Source organism: Somniosus microcephalus, chromosome 1 (assembly GCF_052327205.1).
Source record: "Somniosus microcephalus isolate GS21.2 chromosome 1, FLI_Smic_1.0, whole genome shotgun sequence".
NCBI classification, from domain to species: Eukaryota; Metazoa; Chordata; class Chondrichthyes; order Squaliformes; family Somniosidae; genus Somniosus; species Somniosus microcephalus.
In genome coordinates, this window is record NC_140987.1 from 399763504 (window position 1) to 399780782 (window position 17279).

General features: G+C 49.5%; 1 protein-coding gene across 1 annotated transcript in view; it reads left to right on the top strand.

The window, feature by feature from the left end:
- The first annotated feature begins 593 nt into the window (after positions 1-593).
- The window catches only part of fhdc2 (FH2 domain containing 2), an 89126-nt gene continuing 72440 nt past the window's right edge, over positions 594-17279 (top strand). The window contains exon 1 of the mRNA XM_085997961.1: positions 594-914. The gene's annotated coding sequence lies outside the window, so the exon portion shown is untranslated. The remainder of the gene's footprint in view (positions 915-17279) is intronic.

Here is a 17279-nt window from a genome sequence, read left to right on the forward strand (position 1 = left end):
CTGGGAGGAGCAGGAATTAAAACTCCACAGCATGCAACCCGGACTTCCGAATTTCCCGCGGTCTACCGGACCCCACTCCGGGCAGGTCAGAAACTTCAAAATTCCGGCCAAAGTGCACCACCACCTTCTCTACATGTTTATGTGCCGGCTGTGGCTCAGTTGGTAGCACCCTCACTTTTGAGCCACAAGTGAAACTGCATTTACATCTTCCATTACCACCATCCATGCTGCTCTGGCAGTACTTCTCTCGAAGTAAGGCCACCCTTCACTGCAGCACCTCCAATACCTGATTCTTATATCAATGCAAGTTAGTTCTTTCTTATTGTTATAGTTCCCAGGGTAAGGGTACCATCGCTATAACAAACAAATAGTATCTACACTGCTATTATTATATTCAAAAATTGGTCGATGTGCATTGAAACGATTCACTATTTTAACCCTACAGTGTTGCACACTGGTCACTGTTTTAGTGATAAAGCCTGTCACTCTGGTTAATTCAAGCATATGGTATTTGCTCTGTTCATGATTTCACTGGCCGGAGGACTGGCACTGGCTGTCGCTCGGCATTTCACTCCCACATACTTTATCTCGTTCATAAATGTCGTGATGCTGGATTCATACTGTTGCATTTGCAGTCCCACAGCGTCTTCTATTGCTCGGGATCTCCGAGGACTTGCACTCCGTCACCGACCCACCTGTTGGTGGACACTCCCATTGCTGAGCCAAGTTCCCAGTGTGATCGCTGCGCCGGAAGGTTATTCCGTGGGTTCGTATCCCAAGGGCAGCCTCTTCTCGCGGATTCAAACTTTATCGGACTTAGAAATTCAGGAGAAAAGGAGACCGAGCGAGAAGGGACGGGGCCGGAGAGGAGAGGAGCAGAGATCGGGATAGAAGGGGAAGAGCGAGTCCGAGCGGTAAGAATCTGATCGCAACCCGGAGAAATGTTTCTGGAGTTGGAGGAGGGGTGGGTGGTGTTGGGGGAATTGTTCAGGAAATCGGGAATCGAGTCGGGAAATAAATACGACCCCCATCCCCAGGTGCAGTCGGAGGTGGGACTGGTTTATCCCGCAGTACAGTCGGGGCAGAGACCGGCTCGGACCAAACTTCACAATAAGTCTTGCTTCTGACGTGGATCACAACGATCAGAACCCACCTATCCAGCCCGGGACGTTTGGAAAGCTTCGTTCAGAAGCTATGCGCTTTAAATGCTAATTCTGACATTTTATTCAGGTTTCGCTGCTCGGATTTGTCCTGGAATTATGTGTCAGGATCAGCGAACTGACTCTACTCTTGCACCGCTCCAGAATTGTACAGCAGCGCTGAGCTGCTTGGCGACAGTCTTCAATGTTGAAATCAAGTTCTTTTTTGGTCTGATGGAAAGCCTTTTGTTCGCTTTTCAGGAGTGCTCCTGTACTTTTGCATTTGTTTTAGTCAATTTATGGCACTACTTTTAGATTTCTTATCTGTGTGCCATTATTGTGTTGAGGTTATCAGAGTTGAACAATCACATTTCACCAGCATTAAACCATCTCGACCAGAAGATCTCAGATTGGATTATCAGCCGGTGTTGAATTGGCTGAATTCCTGGCAGTTTTGAGCCTGCTGCCTAATTCTGCCTTTCAAGCCAAATATAACTTCTCTTGGAAGGGCTATAAATATTTGAAATATGAAAAAAACCTGTCCCCGTCCTGGACCACATGGCAGCCCAGAGGCAGAAACGCAATTATCTGGCAGGAAGGAGGATAAGGATAACCCATTGGAAATAATTGGGTAAAGCTTTAAATAGTGGACAGAGAAATCTAATTGAGTGTGTTTGGCTGTTATTATTGGCAACAATAACGTCCAGCCCATGTTCCTCTTTTGACCTAGCTCTTTTGTACTGGAAATAAAAATCACTCCACTGGAAATAAAAATCACTCCACATTGCTGCTGTGGGAGAAAAACAAACCAAGGGGCACAAGAACATGGTTTGCACCAACAAGCATTGATTTTTATGCTGTCAGGTGGACCTAACTGGCAGCCTCCAGTCTGAGGTTTGCAATTTATTATAGATTATTAATATAAATCCTCACTTTCCCCATGGATGTTAGTGACTCTAATATGGATGGTGCCAGTTGTCTTCTGTTATTACAGGGTAACAAAGCTATGTCCTGTAAACACACTGAAAAAAGCTTTCAAAATTACTTAACATAATCAGTTGCTGCACGCAATAGTGACAATAATGCTCAAATAAAACCAGTTAATGCGTTCACAGCAGGGCGCATCCTCTTTATAAAGTAACTGTCGCCAATCTTGAAATATAAAAATAAAGAAAACAACTGGGAACACCAAAGAAAGTTATGTTGAGAAAAATAAAATGTTCTTAAAAACTTGCATTATTTGTTATATATAATTTATTTTGAGTCAAAAATAAAATAATTATCAAGTCATCTTAAAACTCCCCTGACACAAATTTGGGCACAACCACCAACAGGGGAAAGTGATACAAAAGCAAAATACTGCAGATGCCGGAAAGCTGAAATAAAAACAGAAAATGCTGGAAATGCTCAGCAGGTCAGGCAGCATAGAATCATAGAAAGTTACAGCACGGAAGGAGGCCATTTCGGCCCATCGTGTCCGCGCCGGCCAACAAAGTGCTATCCAGCCTAATCCCACTTCCCAGCTCTTGGTCCGTAGCCCTGCAGGTTAGTGCATCCCAAGTGCACATCCAAGTACTTTTTAAATGTGGTTAGGGTTCCTGCCTCTACCAGCCTTTCAGGCAGTGAGTTTCAGACCCCCACAACCCTCTGGGTGAAGACATTTCCCCTCAAATCCCCTCTAAACCTTCCACCAATTACTTTAAATCTGTGCCCCCTGGTTTTTGACCCCTCTGCTAAGGGAAATAGGTCCTTTCTATCCATGTTATCTAAGCCCCTCATAATTTTATACACCTCAATAAGGTCTCCCCTCAGCCTCCTCTGTTCCAAGGAAAACAGACCCAGCCTATCCAGTCTTTCTTCATAGCTAAGATTCTCTACTCCCAGCAACAACCTTGTAAATCTCCTCTGTACCCTCTCTAGTGCAATCTGTGGAGAGAGAAACAGAGTTAACGTTTCAGGTCGATGACCTTTCTTTCACCAGTCCTGATGTAAGGTCATCGACCTGAAACATTAACTTTGGGGGCGATTTTGTGAATGGAGGCATGTTGGAGGTGGGACTATTTTCCCTTGATTGACCTTGTTAAGCCCGCCCAGCAGGCTTAGCAGGCCAATTAAGGGAAAGCCGGTTGCAGAGCACGTCAAAGTATGACATTTCATCTGTCAAAATTTTTCGACAGATGAATTGTCATTGTTTGACAGCTCTGTGAAGCTGTCAAACAGTGACAATCTCTGCAGTTTGATGAGGTCTTGCATACAAGACCTCATCAACCTTCTTTCTTTTACAGAATTGAGATGTTTGTTGCATCTGAGAATGCAGCGGCCATCTCTCATCCGCAACAAGGAGGTGCGAGACTCTCCGCATACAAACCGACTGAAGCCTGCAGGAAGAAACAAAGGTAAGTACACTTTTAAAAACACTTAGGACTTACCTCAGATACTCACCTCTATACTCTTGCACCCATCGCTTACCTTCACACCACTCTTTTGCACCCCACCGACCCCCGCAGACCCAGTACTCGTCTCGCTGAGCTGGCGGGTTTTGGAGTCTTCGGGGAGCCCGCACTTGTGAGGGCTAAAAGGGGATAATCCTTTTTTCTGCCTGTTAACTACCTGTTAACAGGCAGTTAATAGGCTTTAATCCCTTCCCGCCTCCAAGGAGACGGAACCTGGCGCGTGACGACAACCCGCCTCCTGAGAAGATGGCATGGAGGTGGGTTGAGGGCGGGTTTGCCACCCGCCCCCAAATTCAGCCATTTTCCCGGCAGTCCCGCCTCCATGCCCGCCTCCCCAGGGCTGGCAAAATCGCCCCCTTTGTTGCTCTCTCCACAGGGGAAAGTAATGTTTGACCGACTGATTCTGACAGCTTTTACACCACCTGCAACCAATCTGATTGGTCGCAACAGCCTTCACTCTTGTTCTCCCATTGATCCTATTGGTTGATACTGGCAACCTACACCAGTGAAGAAAGCTGATTTTTTATGTAAAACACAAAGTAGTTGATATATGGATTAAAACTCTATCAGTTTAAATCACTAGAAATTGGCATTTATATAAAAAATGTTCTCCCTTTCCTGAATCCATGCTGGCTATCATTTAACAAATTACTTTTCCAACCGTTCACACACTAGATTGGGCAAAATCATTTCTGAGACTTTCCCTACAGCTGATTTAAATTCAGTTCTGACGAAGGGTCCTCGACCCGAAATGTTGACTCTGTTTCTCTCTCCTCGATGCTGCCTGACCTGCCGAGTGTTTCCAGCATTTTCTGTTGTTATTGCTGATTTAAACGTACTGGTCCTATAGTTTCTAGTTATGTCTCTTGACCCTTTTTAAGTAATTGAGTTCGATTGGTCACTTTCCAATCCTCAAGAATATCTTCTGAATTCGCAAACTGAAAACTTAATCACTGGTTAGGCCTCAGCTGGAGTATTGTGGACAATTCTGGGCACCACACTTCAGGAAAGATGTAAAGGCCTTAAAAAGGGTACAGAGGATGTTTACCAGGGTGTTACCAGGGATGAGGGACTTCAGTTATGAGGAGAGATAGGAAAAGTTAGGACTGTTCTCCTTGGAACAGAGTAGGTTAAGAGGTGACCTAATAGAGATTTTCAGGATGATGAGAGGTTTTGATAGAATAGGGAAAAACTAATCCCTCTGGTGAGTGGGTCAATAACCAAAGGTCATAGATTTAAAATCATTGGAAAAGATCTAGAGGAGAGATGAGGAGAATTCTTTTCACTCAGAGAGTTGTTGGGATCTGCAACGTTCTACCTGAAAAGGTGGTGGAAGCTGATTCCATAAATAATTTTAAAATGGAGTTGGACAGGTAGTTGAGGATGAGCAACTTACAGGGTTACGGACAAAAAGCGGGGATGTGGGACTAAGCACAACTGCTCTTTCAAAGAGCCAGCACGGGAACGATGGACCGAATAGTCTCCTTCTGTGCTGTGAGTTTCTATGATTCTATGAAAATGTCAGGTAAAACTTCAGTAATTTTAGTCCCTATTTCCTTTGGGACTCATGGATGCAAGTGCTCTGGACTATGTGCTCTATATACTATATATATGAGCGTCTCAACCATTTCCTGTTTTATTTTCATACTGTATAGCTGCTATTTTTGGAAATCTGATATGTCATTTGGACAACTTTACTCTTCCAGGTAAAGGCAGATGTGAAGTAAATAAATTACACCTTGGGCTGAATGCTCCTCTGAATTACCACTGGTTTTAGGGCATAAAACAGAGTAAAACAAGTTCTTAAATGCTACATCCTCAGAACTGCACCAAAATTATCCTCCTAAAAAAACACCAGTTGCTGCCCACTGGGAAACTGATCCACTGCATGTAAATGGTGTCAAGGGGCCATGGCTAACCTCTCTAACCCATTTCCTCCAACTTCTTCCCAAACCCACCCCAAATAATTCCTGCCACTATATAAGTGGTGGTAGGAGATCTAAGAAGGTATCGTTGCTGCTACTGAAGGTTGAGTTTACTTTGCCTCTGATATCAACCTCTTCAGTACTTTAGCGGTTTAGTCAGAACTTTTGCTGCTAGTTTTATTCAGTTCTGCTCAATGTACACTGCGTTGCACTGAGGACATGGATTTCCCCAATCATAGAAACATAGAAGATAGGAGCAGGAGTAGGCCATTCGGCCCTTCGAGCCTGCTCCGCCATTCAACGAGATCATGGCTGATCATCCAAACCCTAGCACCCGGTCCCTACACCGACAGCCATCCCACACAAGCCCTATCCCCGTAACCCCGTAACCCCACGTATTTAATCCCCCCTAACACTAAGGGCCAATTTTTTTTTTTATCATGGCCAATCAACCTAACCCGCACATCTTTGGACTGTGGGAGGAAACCGGAGCACCCGGAGTAAACCCACGCAAACACAGGGAGAATGTGCAAACTCCACACAGACAGTCACCTGAGGCCGGATTTGAACCCGTGTCTCTGGCGCTGTGAGGCAACAGTGCTAACCACTATGCCACCATGCTGCCCATCCTCTATTATGTAATGAAGAGGAGAAGGATGATGACATAGAAGGGCTCGACAGGAGACTCCAAGAATGAGGCATCACAGAAGGTGTCTTTTTTCCCGTATTCACATACCCACTCACCAGGGTCTACAGACCAAGAATGTCTTACCTAGATTTTTCTGACCATCATTGTCTCAGAAGGCTGCGTTTCATCACTGCCACTTCCCCCCCCCCCCGCCCCCCGCCCCCCCCCCCCCCCGGGAAGCTATTAGGGAGATATGTCAACTGTTGGCTGTAGATCTACAGCCCACTTCCATGTGGAGAACAGAATTGTCTGTATCGGTCATAGTCACCACTGCCTTAAATTTCTTTTCTACTTAGACCTTCCAGGTAGCATTAGGTGACCTTTGCTGCATTAGTCAGGCAACTGCTCATCACTGCATCCAGAAGGTCACTAATACTATATTCAGGAAGGCTACACAATTCACATCCTTCCCAATGGAACCATGTCAACAACATGAGAGACCTATCCAGTTCTATAGACTGTCAGGATTCCCACAGTGCAAGGAGCAATTGACAGCAATTGCCACTCAAGGCCCGATATGACAACCCATTACATTTTATGAACAGGAAAGACTTTTATTCAATTAATGTATAGCTGGTATGCAAAGCCAATTACCTTGGTACTGCCCGACGCAGTTCAGCAAGCCCTTTCACCTGCCGTTTACTGCGAGGAAATCTGATGTTCCATCACAAAGTTATTCCCGGAGAAAGGGCCGCACCCCTTGCTTCATCGGGACTAACTGCATACTGTTTGAGGCAGGCAGAATCCTAGTGTATAAGAACATAAGAATTAGGAGCAGGAGTAGGCCGTACGGCCCTTCGAGCCTGTTCCACCATTCAATAAGATCATGGCTGCTCTTAGACCTCAACTCCACTTTCCCGCCCGATCCCCATATCCCTTGATTCCCCTAGAGTCCAAAAACCTATCTATCTCAGCCTTGAATATATTCAATGACTCAGCATCCACAGCCCTTTGGGGTAGAAAATTCCAAAGATTCACAACCCTCTGAGTGAAGAAATTTCTCTTCATCTCAGTCTTAAATAGCTGATCCCTTATCCTGAGACAATGCCCCCTAGTTCTAGACTCTCCAGCCAGGGGAAACAACCTCTCAGCATCTACCCTGTCAATCCCCTTCAGAATCGTGTATATTTCAATGAGATCATCTCTCATTCTTCTAAACCACAGAGAGTATAGGCCCAATCTACTCAATCTCTCCTCATAGGACAACCCTCGCATCCCAGGGATCAATCTAGTGAACCTTTGTTGCACCGCCTCTAAGACATGTATATCCTTTCTCAGATAAGGAGACCAAAACTGTGTACAGTACTCCAGGTGTGGTCTCACCAAAGTCCTGTATAATTGTAGTAAGACTTCCTTACTCTTATACTCCAACCCCTTTGCAATAATGGCCAACATGCCATTTGCCTTCCTAATTGCTTGCTGTACCTGTACCTGCATGCTAACTTTCTGTGTTTCCTGCACGTGGACACCTAAATCTCTCTGAATACCAACATTTAATAGTTTCTCACCATTTAAAAAAATTCTGCTTTTCTATTCTTCCTACCTCACGTTTCCTCACATTATACTCCATCTGCCACCTTATTGCCCACTCACTTAACCTGTCTATATCACTTTGCAGGCTCCTTGGCCTAGAAATTCAGTTGCGTTCGCCAGCCGTTAACGCCATAAGAGGGGTAGATTTCCAGCGCTAGGCACTTAGTGCCCGGGCGCAGGCCGGTCTGCGCCAACGCCCAACTTCAGTTGACATTTAGCGCTGGCGCAAAGTGTTTGCGCCCGCTCAGCTGCGCGTGCAGCTTATGATGTCATTTCGTCGTGCAACGCTGTTTGTGCGCCCCAAACCGGAAATTCAGTGGCGCCCGCCCAATGTGGGCGCGGCGCTGTTAAGAACTGTGAAGTGGAACGCAGCAGAGGCCCTGCGGGCCTCGGGGAGCGCTAATTAAAGGGCACTTACACTGAACTATAAAGGCCAGCCATTTTGCTGCAATGACTTTAGTGCTTTGGATTTCTGGACAGAGACCAAGGAACAGACCTTACTGATTTGGGACAACATAGGAGAGGTATTTTTGGCTTCTGGCCAGAGCTTGGAAATTTGACTCTTTGTGATTTCACTGTTTGCAAGTTTATTATGGGGGCTGCATGGGGTTCCAACCCTCAGTTCCAGCATTATGTGCGAAGGGCTTGCAGACGCTGTGTGAGAGGGGCAGCCATGCCTAGACGCAGAGGGGCCATCAGGCGTCGGCAACGTAGGCCTTACCCACTCAGGGAATACCGGCAGCAGGTGTCCTATCTCACCATGACTGCCGCGCATTGTGTTAAGAGGCTGCGCTTCAGAAGGGAGGTGGTTGCAGAGATCTGCCAGCTGCTTCACAGAGATCTGCGTCCACAGCTGATGTGCAGGACGTCTCTGTCGGTGGAAGTGAAGGTCATGGTGGCTCTGAACTTTTATGCAAGCGGCTCCTTCCAAGCCGCTGCTGGGGACATAGCGAACATCTCCCAGTTCGCCGTGCATCGCTGCATCCGGCAGGTCACCGATGCCCTTTTCGCAAGGAGACACCAATTCATCTCCTTCCCCATGACCCTAGAGAGGCAGGAGCAGCGTGCAGTCGGATTTGCCAGGATCGCCGACTTCCCCATGGTGCAGGGCGCCATTGACTGCACGCATGTGGCTATGCGGGCACCTATCGACAATGCCGAGGATTACCGCAACCGGAAGGGCTACCATTCCCTCAATGTACAGCTGGTGTGTGACCACAGGCAGCGCATCCTAGCTGTCAATGCCCGCTTTCCAGGAAGCAGCCACGATGCATTTATCCTGCGCCAGACTACTGTGGCTGACATGTTCGAGGCACAGCCTCCACCAAGGGGATGGCTTATTGGGGACAAGGGCTACCCTTTGTGCACATGGCTCATGACCCCGCTCCGCGCGCCCAGGACCCCTGCGGAGGAGGCATACAACGAAAGCCATCAAGCCACAAGGAACATCATAGAGCAAACGATTGGCGTCCTGAAGCAACGGTTCCGCTGCCTGGATCGATCCGGCGGATCTCTACAGTATTCGCCGGATAGAGTCTCCCAGTTCGTCGTCGTTTGCTGCATGCTGCACAACCTGGCTATCCGCAGGACTCAGGCACTGCCACCTCACGTTGGGCCACCACCTCAGGAGGACGAGCAGGAGGACCATGAGGAGGAGGAGGAGGAGGAGGAGGAGTACCAGCCCAGAAGGGAGCCACAAGGTCCAAGGGCCGTCCGCCGGCGGCTTATTGAACGACACTTCTAGGCCCCCTGTCAGGGAATGGCTTGTGGCGATGAACACACCTGAATGCAGCCGCTCCGCAAGCCCTCAGCCGGTTAACGCAACAACCACTTGAAACATGACACCTGGACAAGCTGAATAAATAAAAAGCTTTATTTAACAAACTCAGGGCCCTTCCCACATGAAACAGAAAAACAGACAAGACCCCCAAAAAACAGTGAAAAACATATCTCACTCCCACAACCTGGGGAGGAATAACAAAACTTGTCAATCCAATTGGCCTTCATCTTCGGCCTTTCCAAAATAAGCCCCCCCCCCTCCAGAACACAAACACCCCCATATAAAAAAAAACAGTTGCCGACACCCTCTACTTGGTGTGCCGAGAGGGCGAGTCCTTGTGCAGGCTTCTCCGGCCCCTGCCCGACCTGTTGCTCCACCTCAACCTGGGCCCTGTGGATGTTGGAAGGCTGGGGAAAGGCTCCTGAGGGCCGCAATGCGTAACGGCAGATGCCCTTGGGGGTCGGCCTAGACGAGGTCTGGCCCTGGAGGGTCCGGCTGCTGACTGCTGCAGCTGTGGCTGGGCAGCATCAGTCTCTGCAGCAGCTCGTCGCACCTTGGCTGGGGGAGTGGCAGTGGCGGCTGCAGCAATGGGGGCAAGCTGGCTGATGCCAGGTGCTCGCTGGTCGCCAGAGACATTGGCACTCGGCCGGGCTGGCACTGCAGCAAGCGCAGCAATCTGGTGGAGGCCAGACCGCTGTGCTGCAGCAGGGCGGCGGGTGCCCTGTCGATGCTTCCGTGACACAGCGAGTGTGGCAGAAGTGAGTGCCCGAACTGCCCTGTTCTGTGCCCGCATCAGATCAGCCAGTGTCTGCACGGCACCACTCATGAACTCGCGACTCGCGTCCTGTGCTGCCGCGAGTTGGTCGACACCCCTGGCCTGTGCTGCCGCGAGTTGCTCGACACCCCTGGCCTGTGAGTCCCCGAAAGCGGCCACACTATGAGCCAAGGTCTCAATGGCCTGAGGCAACTGTCCCACAACCCCCATGAACTCGTTGTGGCGCCGCTCGGAGGCCGCGGACATTTCATCAAGGAGGCGCACCTCCTGGGCGAGGACCGTCTCTGGACTGGAGGGCGGACTCTCCATCTAGGGAGAAGGCCGCCGAGCTGCCCGACCCTTCCCGTGTGCCTGGACGCCACTGGGCCCAGCAACTGCCCTTCCCTGCAACACTTCCCCCCTCTGGGGAGAAGGCAGCCGTGCTGCCCGACCCTTCCCGCCTGCCTGGACGCCACTGGGCCCAGGAGCTGCACCCCCCTGCAACACTTCCCCCTGGCTCTCCTCCAGGCAAGACATGTCCCCTCCATTGCCATCCCCTGGCGCGGATGAGGGTTCCCCCGATGTGCCGCCTTCCTCTTGGTCCTCGTCGTCCTCCTCTTCCGAGGGACTGGCACTCTCAGCTTCATGGACCTCCTCCTCACCAGCTGAAAGCAGGAAGGCACAAGAGTAGCTTTAGAGTGAGGGCAGGGCGTCAGCGAGGGAGGCATGAGTGGTGGCATTATGCGCATTGGTCGGACAGTGGCAAAGGATGTAGATCTGAAGCGCAAGGGGAACGAGAGAGGTCCAAACGGTCATGTCCTTACCATTGGGGCCCAGCACAGGGTCGGCATCTCCAATAGCAACGGGGCCAACCACCCGGCCACGCATGAGTCGAGCCACGCGCTCCTCCAGGTCACTGAGCTCCTGGAACTGGCCACGGCCTCCCCCGGTGACATTCCGGCTCTTCATATTCTTGGCCAGCTTGGCCTGCAAGAGAAAGGACGGCCTCTAAGTACAGTGTGTTGCCCTGTTGTTGTCTGCACTGCCTCCCATGGTCGATTAGCATGGCCAGTGTGGTGCCCTGTTGTTGTGCGCACTGCCTCCCATGGTCGAATAGCATGGCCAGTGTGGTGCCCTGTTGTTGTGTGCACTGCCTCCCATGGTCGAATAGCTTGGCCAGTGTGTAAAGTGCAGAAAGTGCTATTGATGATCATGCCAGTGCCATAGCTGCGGGAGGAGGGATGGCCATTAGGCCTTTGAGGTCCCTTTGCCCATAATGTGAGGTGCACATGCAAGGATGAGGAGGACACTGGAAAGGGTACTCACCCTGACCATCCGAGTGAGGTCGTTGTACTTCTTGCGGCATTGGTCCGCACTCCTGGGGACATTGCTGGTGGATGACACCCTGTGGGCGATTTCCCTCCAGGCTCTCCTGTACTGCCTCCTGGGAGCCTTCTTGCCACTGTCCGGGCACAAGATCTCTCTTCTCTTTTCAAAAGCCTTAAGCAGCACCCTCAAAGCATGCTCTGAGAAGCGCTGCGCTCGTTCACGGGCCTTCTGCATGGCTTCAGGCGCTATTTGGGTCCACCAGCAGTGTTCAGGCCTAGCTGCAGGGCTCCGCTATCCAGGGCGTGGCAGCAGACAAAGTCGACCCTTCCCCCTTTAAGAGCTGGCCGGCGTCAGGGTGTCTGCTGTCAATCAAAACATGACCGCACCTGCGCTGCGCCCGGCCTCGGCGTTATCAGTCCGCACCGCCGGCTTAGCGCCTAAAGATAGGAGTGCAACGCCAGTTTCAGCGCTCGCCCAAACTCCTTGGCCAAATCTACTGAATTTCGGCGAAGTGGCCTACACTTTCCGGCGGGCGCTAACTTTAGCGCCCGCCCGACTTTAGCGCCCCAGAAGTGGCGTGACTGAATTTCTAGGCCCTTGTGTCCTCCTCACAGCTTACTTTCCCACCTAGCTTTGTATCGTCAGAAAACTTGGATACATTCCACTCAATCCCTTCATCCAAGTCATTAATACAGATTGTAAATAGCTGAGACCCAAGCACTGATCCTTGCAGCACCCCACTCATTACAGCCTGCCAATAGGAAAATGACCCGCTTATCCCTACTCTCTGTTTTCTGTCCGTTAATCAATCCTCTATCCATGCTAACATATTACCTCCAACCCCATGAGCCCTTATCTTGCATAGCAACCTTTTATGTGGCACCTTATCGAATGCCTTTTGGAAATCCAAATATACTACATCCACGGGTTCCTCTTTATCTACCCTACGCGTTACATCCTCAAAAAACTCTAATAAATTTGTTAAACACGATCTCCCTTTCATAAAACCATGTTGACTCTGCCTAATAATATTATGATTTTCTAAGTGCCCTGTTACCACTTCCTTAATAATGGATTCCAGCATTTTCCCGATGACTGATATCAGGTTAACTGGTCATTAGTTTTCTTACTCCTTCCTTTCTTGAATAGCGGAGTTACATTTTCTACCTTCCAATCCACTGGGACTGTTCTAGAATCTAGGGAATTTTGGAAGATTACAACCAATGCATCCACTATCTCTGCAGCCACCTCTTTTAGAACCCGAGGACGAAGGCCATCAGGTCCAGGGGATTTGTTGGCTTTTAGTCCCATTAGTTTCTCAAGTACTTGTTCTCTACTGATATTAATTACTTTAAGTTCCTCACTCTTATTAGCCCCTTGTTCCCTACTATTTTTGGTATGCTTTTTGTGTCTTCTACTGTGAAGACAACTACAAAATATTTGTTTAAAGTCTCTGCCATTTCCTTATTCTCCACTATAAATTCTACTGTCTCAACCTCTAAGGGACCAACACTTACTTTTGCTACAGCAAAATACTGCAGATGCTGGAAATCTGAAATAACAACAGAAAATGCTGAAAAAGCTCAGCAGGCCAGGCAGCATCCGTGGAGAGAGAAGCAGAGTTAAGGTTTCAGGTCTGGGACCCTTCATCAGAACTGGAAAAAGCTGGAGATGTAACAGATATTAAGCAGGTACAGAGACAGGGGTGGGGGTGCGGGGGGAGGAATTGAAGGAACAATCTGTGCTTTTGTAAGAGGCAGGAAAGATAAAATGTTGCAAATGGGAATGGCAAAATCATACAGCATGAAAAATGTGGGCAGGGGTTGTAGTTTGAAATTGTTGCACTCAATGTTGAGTCCAGAGGGCTGTAAAGTGCCTATTCGAAAGATGAGGTGCTGTTCCTCGAGCTTACGCTGAGCTTCATTGGAACAATGTAATAGGCCGAGGACAGAGAGATTAGAGTGGGAGTGAAGCGGTGAATTGAAGTGACAGACGACCGGAAGCTCAGAGTCATCCTTACGGACTGAACGGAGGTGTTCCGCAAAGCGGTCGCCCAATCTGCGTTTGGTCTCCCCAATGCAGAGGAGACCGCATCGTGAGCAGCGAATACAGTATACTAAATTGCAAGAAGAACAAGTAAATCGCTGTTTCACCTGGAAGGGGTGTTTGGGGCCCTGGACAGTGGGAAGGGAGGAGGTAAAAGGGCATGTGTTGCATCTCTTGCGCTTGCACGGGAAGGTGCCAGGCGAAGGGGAAGGGCTGTTAGGGGTGATAGAGGAGTGGACCAGAGTGTCGCGGAGGGAGCGGTCCCTTCGGAATGCTGAAAGGGGAGGTGAGGGGAAGATGCGTTTGGTGGTGGGATCACGTTGGATGTGATGGAAATGATCCATTGAATGTGGAAGCTGGTGGGGTGAAAGGTGAGGACAAGGAACCCTATCATGGTTCTGGGAGGGAGGGGAAGGGGTCAGAGCAGAAGTGCGGGAAATGGAACGGACACAGTCAAGGGCCGTGTCAACCACAGTAGAGAAATTCTCGGTTGAGGAAAAAGGAAGACATGTCGGAAGCACTGGTATGGAAGGTGGCATCGTCAGAACAGACACGGCGGAGATGGGGAAACTGGGAGAATGGAATAGAGTCCTTACAGGAAGCGGGGTGGGAGGAAGTGTAGTCCAGGTAGCTGTGGGAGTCAGTGGGCTTGTAGTGGATGTTTGCAGAAAGCCGATGGCCAGCAATGGAGACAGAGAAGTCAAGGAAGGGAAGAGAAGAGTCGAAGATGGACCATGTGAAGATGAGGGAAGGGTGGAAATTGGAAGTAAAGTGAATTAACTTATCTAGTTCAGGGCGAGAGCAGGAAATGGCACCGATACAGTCATCAATGTACCGGAAAAAGGGGTGAGGGAGGGGACCTGAGTAGGACTGGAACAAAGAATGTTCCACGTATCCCATGAAAAGGCAGGCATAGTTAGGACCCATGTGGGTTCCCATAGCAACACCTTTAATTTGGAGGAAGTGAGTGGAGTCAGAGGAGAAGTTGTTCAATGTGAGAACAAGTTCAGCCAGGCAGAGGAGGGTGGTGGTGGATGGGGACTGGTTGGGCCTCTGTTCAAGGAAGAAGCAGAGTGCCCTCAGGCCATCCTGGTGGGGGATGGAGGTGTCGAGGGATTGGATGTCCATAGTGAAAAGGAGACAGTTGGGGCCAGGAAACTGGAAACTGTTAAAGTGATGGAGGGCATCGGAAGAGTCGTGAATGTAGGTGGGAAGAGACTGGACAAGGGAAGAAAAAATAGAGTCGAGATAGGAAGAGATAAGTTCTGTGGGGCAAGAACAGGCTGAAACGATGGGTCTACCAGGGCAGTCCTGTTTGTGGATCTTGGGAAGGAGGTAGAAGTGGGCTGTGCAGGGTTGGGGGACTATGAGGTTGGTGGCCGCGGGGGGAAGATCTCCAGAGGAAATGAGGTCAGCGACAGTTTTGGAAACAATGGCTTGATGTTTGCTAGTGGGGTCATGGTCCAGGCGGAGGTAGGAGGAGGAGGAGGAGAATTGGCATTCAGCTTCCGCACGGTAGAGGTCGATTCGCCAAACAACAACAGCACCACTCTTATCAGCAGGTTTAATGATAATGTTAGGGTTAGATCAGAGAGAACGGAGTGCTGCAAGTTCAGAGGGAAGTAGGTTGGAGTGAGAGAGGGGAGCAGAGAAATTGAGACGGCCGAGGTCACGTCGGCAGTTAGCAATGAAAAGATCTAGAGACGGTAAGAGGCCAGAGGGAGGGGTCCATATAGAATGAGAATTTTGAAAGCAGGAGAAAGGGTAAGCTGTGCGGGGGGAAGACTCCTGGCCAAAGAAGTGGGCATGGAGACGAAGGCGACGGAAAAAGAGCTCAGCATCGTGTCAAGCTCGAAATTCATTGAGATGGGGGCAGAAGGGGATGAAGCTCAGGCCTTTGCTGAGGACTGATCGTTCGGGGTCAGAGAGGGGAAGGTCAGAGGGGATAGTGAAAACACGGCAGGGGGTGAGATTGGAAGAAGGGATGGGGTCATAGGAAAGTGAAGGGGAAGAAGGTTCCGGAGGGGCGTTAGTGTCCAAGAGTTGATGAAGCTTGAGATCCTTGACATCAGAAAGGAAGAAAAAAAGTTTTTTGTTGACGCGTCGGATGAGTCGAAGGATGAAATGGACAGCTTTGAGATAGAGTGCATTGGTGTTGCTGAAGAGAGAGGTCGAGAGTGTTCATGTGGCGCCGCATGGTGTTGAGCATGGATCACAAGATGCGGCGAGAGCAGTAGTTCAAGGAACGATGAATATCTTGGAGATATTTGTAATCCTGGGTGGATCCGAAACACGAAGGGTGGAAGTTTAGTTGGAATCTGATGTAAGAAAAAGGAGACTTACCATCAAGTAACTTTAAAGTAAGCTTTAAGTAACTTATAAACACACTATATACAAGAGAGGTCTTTACCATGCCTCTGGTAGAAGCCTCTTACAATACTGAACAGACCAGTATTTATACCAGTCCAACAGGAAGTGAGGTATGTACACAGTTCATAGTTCACAGTTCATAGTTCACAGGAAGTGATGACATAACTTCCCGGAAGTTAGCATTTTTATCACATTCTTCCCTCCTGCAGGATTAGGAGGCTGTGGTCTACCTTTTGGTCCGCAGCCGCCGAACAAGGAAGAGTCGCACCCGTTTGGATTCCCGTCGTAGAGGGTCGCTGGTCCGCTTACATGCGGTTGGCCATTGGTCAGAGTCCGTGTGGCCTGGATTGCCCTGTGAAGGGTCGGGGAGATCATGGCTTCGAGTACGAGCCCCAATAGGTTCAAAGTCGGACTGCCTCTGTTCAGAGGGAGGTGCAGAGCTGGTCTGTGGCGGATCAGTACTTTCATGCGCGGTACTGGGAGGGTCGCAACCTTGAGCACGGGGTTCTACCGGCACCAAGCTAGTTGGTGTCCGATCAGGATCCTGGAGAGGGGTACCCGATAGGTCCCAAGAGTTTCCTGGTGAAATGCCATCACCCGATGTCCCACTAGGTCCTGGTGGGCAGGGAGCCAGATCCCGTAATGATACGGTAGATTCTCGGCCGTCGGAATATCGTATGTTTGCATAGGTGGGGTTGGCATCGGTTAGTTCAACCTCGTCTACGAGAGGGTCATTTTTAGACGTCCGAACGTATCTTCGGAGTAATACAGGTCCAGGAGTAGTTAGCCATGACGGGAGTGATGTCCCATGAGATGAGCGACGCTGGAATCCAAAGAACCGCTCATGAGGTGTAGTATTTGTGGCTGTAGAAAGCAGAGACCGTATAGAGTGCAATGCATCCGGAAGCACTGTTTCCCATTGCTGGTCTGGTAGGCCCCGAGATCTTAAAGCGAGACGTACGGAATTCCAGATGATACCGTTATACCTCTCTACCTGCCCATTTCCGATGGGATGGTATGGTGTTGTTTTGCTTGTAGCAATTCCCCGTTCTGAGAGGTAGTCCTTGAGTTCCCTTGACATAAAGGATGGACCCCGATCTGAGTGAATATAAGCCGGCATGCCACAGAGAGAAAATACCTGCTCAAGGCAGCAGATTACTGTGGACGCCAGCATATTGGAGCAGGGGAAGGCAAACGGAAAACGTGAATATTCGTCGATCATGGTGAGCAAATATGTGTTCCGAGTTGAAGAGGGCACTGGG